The sequence below is a fragment of the Panthera pardus genome, unplaced genomic scaffold (assembly GCF_024362965.1).
Source record: "Panthera pardus isolate Hobbes unplaced genomic scaffold, ASM2436296v1 HiC_scaffold_13, whole genome shotgun sequence".
NCBI lineage: Eukaryota > Metazoa > Chordata > Mammalia > Carnivora > Felidae > Panthera > Panthera pardus.
In genome coordinates this window covers 27973219-27982320 of record NW_026526688.1, presented here as the reverse complement: position 1 = coordinate 27982320, position 9102 = coordinate 27973219, and the positions used below count along the sequence as shown (strand labels likewise).

Below are 9102 nucleotides of genomic sequence, written 5' to 3'. Positions count from 1 at the left end.
AAGACAGTCTCTTCAGCAAGTGGTGCTGGGAAAACTGGACAGCGACATGCAGAAGAATAAACCTGACCACTTTCTTACCCCATACACAAAAAGAAACTCAAAATGAATGAAAAACCTCAATGTAAGACAGGAAGCCATCAAAATCCTCGAGGAGAAAGCAGGCAAAAACCTCTTTGATCTTGGCCACAGCAACTTCTTACTCAACACGTTCTGGAGGCAAGGGAAACAAAAGCAAAAATGAACTACTGGGACCTCACCAAAATAAAAAGCTTCTGCACAGCAAAGGAAACCATCATCAAAACTAAAAGGCAACTGACAGAATGGGAGAAGATATTTGCAAACGACATATCAGATAAAGGGTTAGTATCCAAAATCTATAAAGAACTTATCAAACTCAACATGCAAAAAACAAATCATCCAGTGAAGAAATGGGCAAAAGACATGAATAGACACTTCTCCAAAGAAGACATCCAGATGGCAAACAGACACATGAAAAAATGCTCAACATCACTCATCATCAGGGAAATACAAATCAAAACCACCATGAGATACCACCTCACACCTGTCAGAATGGCTAATATTAACAACTCAAGCAGCAACAGATGTTGGCGAGGATGTAGAGAAAGAGGATCTCTGTTGCATTGTTGGTGGGAATGCAAACTGGTACAGCCACTGTGGAAAATGGTATGGGGGTTCCTCAGAAAACAAAAAATAGAACTACCCTATGACCCAGCAATTGCACGACTAGGTATTTATCCAACGGATACAGGTATGCTGTTTCGAAGGGACATATGCAACCCCATGTTTATAGCGGCACTATCAACAATAGCCATAATATTGAAAGAGCCCAAATGTCCACCAATGGATGAATGGACAAGGAAGATGTGGTATATATATACACAGTGAAGTATTACTCGGCAATCAAAAAAGAATGAAATCTTGCCATTTGCAACTACATGGATGGAACTGGAGGGTATTATGTTAAGTGAAATTAGTCAGAGAAAGACAGATATCATATGACTTCACTCATATGAGGACTTTAAGAGACAAAACAGATGAACATAAGGGAAGGAAACAAAAATAATATAAAAACAGGGAGGGGGACAAACAGAAGAGACTCTTAAATATGGAGAACAAACACAGGGTTACTGGAAGGGTTGTGGGAGTGGGGATGGGCTAAATGGGTAAGGGGCATTAAGGAATCTACTCCTGAAATCGTTGTTCCACTATATGCTAACTAATTTGGATGTAAAATTAAAAAAAATAAAGTTAATAAAAAATAAATAAATATTAAAAAAATTAAATTATAAGGTTGGAAAAACCCAATGATCCAGAGATGATTTATTGTAAAAGATGAATTTTTCCCCAAGTACCTTTGAGGGTCTTGGGTTGACAGAGAAGTGTTAAGCTTAATTGAAAGCTTGCTTATGCAGGACATATTTAGGTTTCTTAGGATAAGAAACTCTGTTCCTGTCTCTCTAAATGCCTCAGGGGTACCTCTGAACAGGTTCCAACAGGGTCTCTAAGACTTGAAGTCACCAGGAGATATCTTATAATTTCTGCTGGGTTTGAAGGTGACATTTCTGGGATCTGGTTTTCAAAGGAGAATGATTTGAAAAGAGAATGAGTGCATAGGCCTCTTTTCCCCAAGGGTCCGGAGCCCTTAATTGTCAGTTTCCTGTGAAAGGCACAGTGGGACTGAGGCTTTTCTTACTCAAGGTGCACTCAAGGCCCCCAGCCTCCAGGCTGACTTGTTCAAGGTCCCTCTACTCTCTGACTAATTAGACTTCCTCCCTTGAGTTAGAAGTCTGGGCCCTTAACAAATAAGATGGTGAGCAGATGGAGAAGACTGAACTCTTTGATGGAATTAAGACCCAGAGATCCCTAAGGAGAGGTTTGGTAAGGGAGCCTTTGGTTGTTACTCAGGAGGAGTGAGGCAGATTTCAGTTGGAAAATTTCATGGCTAAAAATCCTTACTCAATGGGAGACTGTAAACATGGCAATCTGTTCTAGATAAACAGAGCAGGGAGCAAGTTGATTTCACATGCACTGCTTGATTTGCATATCTACCTCTAGTTCGGTGGCCCCAGGAGCTGGATGCCTGGATAGTTGAGGGTCTTCATATTAGTGTAATATCATGTATAGTTTCATTTAGAATTTAGGGTTTTATTTTAGACTTTGGCCAAGACAACTTGTAGGTTCAATATAACATGGGAGGCCAAACTTTTACCCTCTTCAGCCCTCTTCCCACAAAAGTGGGTGCCTTTACAGAGAATTAACTGCCCTGATTAGCAAAGGACATGTAGGATTTGGCCTTATGTCTCCAGCTGTGTTTGTTTTTTGGGGAGCAAGCAAACTAAACCAATGCCCCAGTCAGCTGAGACACTGCTGCACTGTCATTTCCTGTCTTGGACTCTGAAGATCTCTTTCTTTTGGCTTGAATTGCATATATATGTGTACGTGTGCATGTGTGTGTGCGTGTGCATGTGCCCCTGTGTGTGTGTTGTATTGGTGGAAGACAGAGACTGAGAGGAGATCTCTCTGTTTTGTTCTCTAAGTTTGCTGGCTTATATCCTGATCTATTAATTTCTTTAGGCCAGTTTTTCTCTTGGCCAGTATATTGTCCCTGTTCAGCAATCAATCTTTCTTGTTTTTCAATTTTAGAGAGAGAGAGAGAGAGAGAGCAAGGGAGAGGAGTAGAAGGGCAGAGAGAGAGAGAGAGAGAGAGAGAGAGAGAGAGAGAGAATGTTAAGCAGACTTCACACTCAGCACGGAGTCCAACATGGGGCACAATCCCACGACCCCGGGATCATGACCTGAGCCAAAATCAAGAGCCAGACGCTCAAGTGACTGAGCCACCAGGCACCCCTTTTTTTCAGTAATCAATCTTTACATGACACAGGGGATAAAGCTATGTTATGAAGGAATCCGGTTATTTTAATGTTGTAGAAGCCTTTTTAAGATCTGATTTGCTTTTATTAAGTTATTTTAGAGGTTATGAAGAAAGTATAGATTATTTTTTTGGGATAACCTCAAGTTATGTTCTAATAATGAATTTCTATGCTGAAATGAATTTCTATGCAGCAGTGATGTGACATTATGAATCGTGGGTCTATGCACATTTTCCACTGGTTATTCTTTTACGTAACAGTCCTGCATTCTTTATTGTGTCATTGGAATGAAGCCATGTGAAATGTAGGGGCCACATGTCCAGCTCAAGCCATTAATTTTTATTGCCATTGACTTTCTTAATTAATTGCCATTTTAAGAAGTGAATTTTCTAATGTCCATTTTTAATCTTACAGAGAATGGTGGATGGAGTTTTAGGGAAATTTGCTCAGTTCTTTGGGAGATATCCAAATGCAAAAGCAGAAAAAAGTGTTTGTCAGCCATTCAAAAACTTATTCAGATCCTCTGTTGTACTCAGAAACCTTGAAAATAGATCAATTTACATATGACATTTATTATAGCTATTTATAGTTTGATTTACAAAATATGCTCAGCATGCAAACTTGGTGGGTGCAAAATACTTAAAGGATTTTTTAACTAAAGTTTAAGCTGAGCTTAAACTCTTGCTTAGCCAGAGTTGAAATGTGTGTGTTCTTGGATATGTCTTGTCTATAAAATAGATAAAGGAATATGCCTTTATTAAAATAAAGTACATATCAAAGGATTAAAATATAGGTTTTTTACCTTGAATTCTATTACTTCCATCATGGAATTCTAATTTGGAGTAAATAATATCTGGCATCTTAGGAAATACAAGAGAAGTATAAGACATGACCTCTTTGTAGGATTTCTACAGTTTAGTTAGGGAGATATGACTAGCATGTGTGAAGCCATTGTCACTGTCAGCAAGACAGTATGTAATTAGATGGTACCTCATGATGTGTGGATTGTAATTACCGAAGAACTTCAGAGAAAAAAGGGAAGAATGTAGATTAGAATAATCAGGGAAGAGTTAGTGTGCAGTTGTTCCAATGTGAACAACTAAAAAGTCAAGCTTTTTAGATTCATTTGGGTCTTTAAAAAAATAAAACCTGTTCCATATTTCTTTTGGTTGAATCCCTTTCTAGAACTCTATTTAGGTGTATGTTCATCCTTCTCATTTTGTCCTCTGTCTCTTAACCTCTGCCTGATATTTTCATCCTTTTTGTGTGTGTCTTTGAGATTCATGTTGAGTAATTTCCTCAGATCTATCTTTGTGTACATCAATTCTGGATTGTTCTATGTTGACTCTGCTATTTAATGCATTTGCTGAATTTTTATAATTTCAATGGCTATATATATATATATATATATATATATGTATATATATATATATACATGCATATATATATATACATACATACATATATTTTATTCCTAGAAATTCCTAGAAATTTTACTTATTTATATTCAGTGTGTCTTCTTTCTGATTTTTCTTTCCTGGTTGTAATTTTTAAACAGTATACTGCTCTTAAGCTTTTATCATATCTTTTTATGTCTTTAATCATTTAAAAATTTACTTCTTTATTTCTTGTCTGTAACCATTTTAAACATAATTATTTTCTAGTTTTATTCAGATTATTTGTATGAATTTATAGAAGACCTAACCCTGTAGATTTGCAGTGCCTTTATAAAATATTGCTCATGTATTTCCAGTTATTGAGCTTAAGTGTATCTTCATTGGTAATTCATCTGTGGGACTCCTATGTGGCCAGGATTGGGGACACAGCCTTTCAGAGTTGTTTGACATTAGTATTCCAGGGTATTGATGACCTGGGACATATTTTTATATTGATTTCTTGGGTTGAGGGTTAGCGCATCATGTGGCTAGTATGTGGCCTAGATTCAGATATATACATTTGTAGGGGAGGATATTTTTTCCACTCAAGGTTAGGCCTGAAACAGACAACTTTTTTTTCAGCTGTCTCTGTGCTTCTGGTTGATTTGTTTCTTCCCCTAATCCACCTTTCATGAAAGTGGATCTTTCAAAGGTCCTAGTTTGGGGCAGAAGTTGAATTCTAACTCCATCATTGATAAAAATATCAAAACCCCTAGGGTACTTGAAACAAGTGTTCCCCCTTCCTCCAGCCCTGCAGAGTGATGCCAATTGGATGGCTTCCCTTTCTGGTTTTCAGGAACTTCTTGTTCCCGGCAACTGAGAATTTTATTTTCTTACAAGCTCACCTACACTTTTAAAGAATGCTTCTAATATTTTATGCAGCATCGTAGAAGAAAGATTTTCAGGATTTTTTTTTCTCTCAGAAGCAGAAATCCTTAATTCCTTACTAATTCTCCTCATAAGGAGTATTCCAAATCTCGTTAACCTCTTGAGCTTCATGACTGCAGTTATTCCTTTGCTTTCTAACATTATCAGTGAAGCTCTCTTTTTGGGGCATCTTTCTGTCTGACTGAAATAAAGCACAGATGTCCTCCATTTGGAAAAAGTTTTCAGTTGACTGCCTTTTCTTTTCCTGCTAATTCTTTTCACAGTTGAAGCCATTGATAGAGTTCTATCAATATATTGCGAGTTGTATTGTTGATTATGATTATGATTATCGACATTACCAATGTCTTATGATACGTCCTTCATCTCTAGTGCAGTACTGTTCTCTCCACTGACGCCAATGACAGCTACATGCTACACTCAGCAGGCTTTTCTCCTCCACCAGATCTCATGCTATTTTGCTTCTCTGAGGTTTCATGTTGACCATCTCCTGCTTAAAAAAATTTTTTTAATTTCTTGGAGCCTCTTGCCATAATTCTGTCTAATTCTCCTCTGTCCTCCTCTTACCTGTCTAGCTCCTCTTCTCTGACTTCTTCCTTGAATTCTTCCCATCCATTGAATGGGGGGGGGGCAATTTCTCCTCTCTGTTCTACAGTCTTCTTTTTCTACATGACCTCCATTCTCATGTCACTTCTTTACAGATGATTCACAAATCTCTAACTTTAGCGTAAAATTCTGGTTTTTCAGTTGTCTCTTGGATACTTTGAATGTCCTGCTGACATGTCAAAATCTTTCATTTAAAACCAAACTCATGCTCTCCCCATCCCCAATAACCCGTTCTTGGGATTTTCCTAATTCTGTCTGTGTTGCCATTGTTTTTGTCTCTAGAGCTTACAAAATGGTTAGAGAATTCTTTCGTTCTGTAAAAGTTTTCTTTCCACTTTCTCTCTGATTTATCTCTTATTTGCAATCTTACTGTGTCTCTTCCTGCTTGTATTGCATGTTCTATTTGTCGTCTAAGTGGTTTATCTACCCATAGATTCACTTTTCTATAATCCATTCCACCCACCAGGTTGAGATTTGCCTATTTAATTCACCAATGCCATGTCATTAGCCAGCTTAAAAACTTTAAATGACTACCAGATACTAACAGGATTCACCCCAAACTTCTTATTCTGGTAGGAAAACAAAACAAAACAAAACGCCTAGAGAATCCAGAGCTGTTGGTTTTGGTCTGACTTTTACTCTATGACTAATTTGTTTTGTGAACATGATGAAATCACTGGTCACCCGGTAAAAGGTCTCTTTCCTCTAAAGTGAAATACTAGCAGAAGAAAAATAACCAAAGGAGAATTTTGCAAAACAGGAGAACCAAATGGCCAATAAAAGGTGAATAGACGCTCAATCACAATGAGATATGACTACATACCATCAGAATAGATCACATAAAAAAGACAGACAATACCATATTTTGACAAGGATGTGCGTGCAACAACAGGAGGGGTTTTTATATACTGCTGGTCCAAGCAATTTTATTCCTAGGTATATACTCATCAGAAATGTTTGCATGTATTCACCAAAGGGCGTGTATAAGCATGTTCACAGCAATACTATTCAAATTAGCCAAAAACTTGAAATTATCCTCAAGTCATAGGATGGGTAAATAAATTGTGACACACTCACAAGTGGAAGAGTATTTAGCAGCAAGAATGAAAAACGTGGATGAATCTCCTAAACGTGATCACAGGAGCCAGATGCATAAGAGCACCTGCCATATGATTTCATTTCTAGAATGTGAAAGCCAGGGAAGACTCATCTGTGCTGTGGTTACCTTTGGGGGGAGGATACCCAGTGAAGGAGCATGGGTTGGTTGTGGTATTTGTAAGTTTCTTCCTTTGGTCTTGGGCTGGATATATGGATGTGTTCAGTTTGGGCAAGTTTATTGTGTTGCATACCAACGCTATGTGTACTTCTGGTATGTATATTATGCTTTACTAAAACGTTTTCTTTATTATTTTTAACGTTTATTTTTTGAGAGACAGAGAGAGACAGAGCATGAGTGGGGGAGGAGCAGAGAGAGGGGGAGGGGCAGAGAGAGAGGGAGACACAGAATCCGAAGCAGACTCCAGGCTCTGAGCTGTCAGCACAGAACCCCATGCAGGGCTTGAACCCACGAACTGCGAGATCATGACCTGAGCTGAAGTCCGAAGCTTGACTGGGTGAGCCACCCAGGTGCCCCAAATAAAAGGTTTTAAAATGATCACTCAGGGGAGCTATAAACAATGGGTGCCGTGAGGTAAATAGCCTCCCCAGGTCTGCTCCCCAAATAATATGAAATAACTTTCTATCTACAAAAATTCTATGAAAACCACTTGTCAACATGAACATAAATAATGTTGAAACTGTAAAGTAACTGTGAGTAAAAAGGGAAAAGTCAACAAGTATCAGTGCTGTGGCCCATGTGTTCCCTTCTCACCCCATGGGGTTCAGTGGCAAGCGAAGGCAGGCGGAGAGAAACTGTGAGACACACAGGAGGGACCCGAGTGGAGAGGCCTGTGCGTGAATTGGAGTGACCACCAGAAAGATTGTATTTACCCTAAGTCAGAAAATCCTAAAAAGGTAACCGGGTAGATCAGAACATGACAGCAGAGAAAGGATTTCAAAGTATTTAGGACTTAAAGGACCAGATAGACTAAAAAGAAGAGGACCAGATATGTAATTTAAAGGGACAAACTCTATTTTTAAAAAAAGTTTATTTATTTTGAAAGAGAGAGAGCAAGCAGGGGAGGGGCAGAGACAGAGAGAGAGAATACCAAGCAGGCTCCACGCTGTCAGTGCGGGGCTGACATGGGGCTCGATCCCACCAACATGAGATCATGACCTGAGCTAAGATCAAGAGTTGGCAGTAACGGGCTGAGCCACCCAGGAGCCCCCAGACTATATCTATATATCTATATATCTATATATCTATATATCTATATATCTATATATCTATATATCTATATATCTATATATCTATCTATATATTTATATATCTATATATCTATATATCTATATCTATATCTATATCTATATCTATATATAATTAAAAAAAATTTTTTTAATGTTTATTTATTTCTGAGAGAGACAGACACAGAATGTGAGTGGGTTAGGGGCAGAGAGAGAGGGAGACACAGAATCCGAAACAGCCTCCAGGCTCTGAGCTGTCAGCACAGAGCCTGACGTGGGGCTTGAACTCACAAGCCGTGAGATCAGGACCTGAGCTAAAGTCTGCGCTCAATCGACTGAGCCACCCAGGCCACCCCCACCCTGACTATATTTTAAAGGAAAAACCTGATTTAAAAGGATAGTCTTCTGGGGAAAAAAAGCTTCTAGGGGAGAAAGAGGCAAAAAAGAAGGAAGAATCACCTTTGGGAATTCAAGTGGTAAGTGGGAAAAGAAGAAAAAGGGAGAAATTTTGTGTCCTATAAGACAAAAGAGAATAAAAACACTGGAAGCCGAGCTCGGTTCAGCTGCACATATGCTAAAATTGGAACGATATGGAGAAGATTAGCGCGGCCCCTGCGCGAGGATGACACACAAATTCGTGAAGCGTTCCAGATTTTAAAAAAACAACAAAAAACTGGAAGCCTTGCAGGCTCTTCCCCCACCACTAAAACAGTCCAACAAAACCCCACTGAAGTACCTGGACGTTTGTAAGCCGAAAAGGAATTAAACTAGGAATCTTCTAAAATGCGGAAATATCACAAAAATGAACAAAAAGAAAGTGAAATTTACAGAGGAATATGTCAGATAATCAGGAAATGAACTTGCATGCAAATCAACTGAGGGAAATTCCCCTCCTGGAAAACAGCCATGAAGCAGAAGAAAATTGTAAGTCTATACTCTCA

The 9102-nt window shown here is 38.6% G+C and overlaps 1 non-coding gene across 1 annotated transcript; it reads left to right on the top strand.

Moving 5' to 3' along the window:
* The first annotated feature begins 8711 nt into the window (after positions 1-8711).
* On the top strand, positions 8712-8818 carry LOC128776751 (U6 spliceosomal RNA). Its single transcript, XR_008421929.1, has one exon. It is a non-coding gene; the product is annotated as a U6 spliceosomal RNA (small nuclear RNA).
* Positions 8819-9102: the final 284 nt, after the last annotated feature.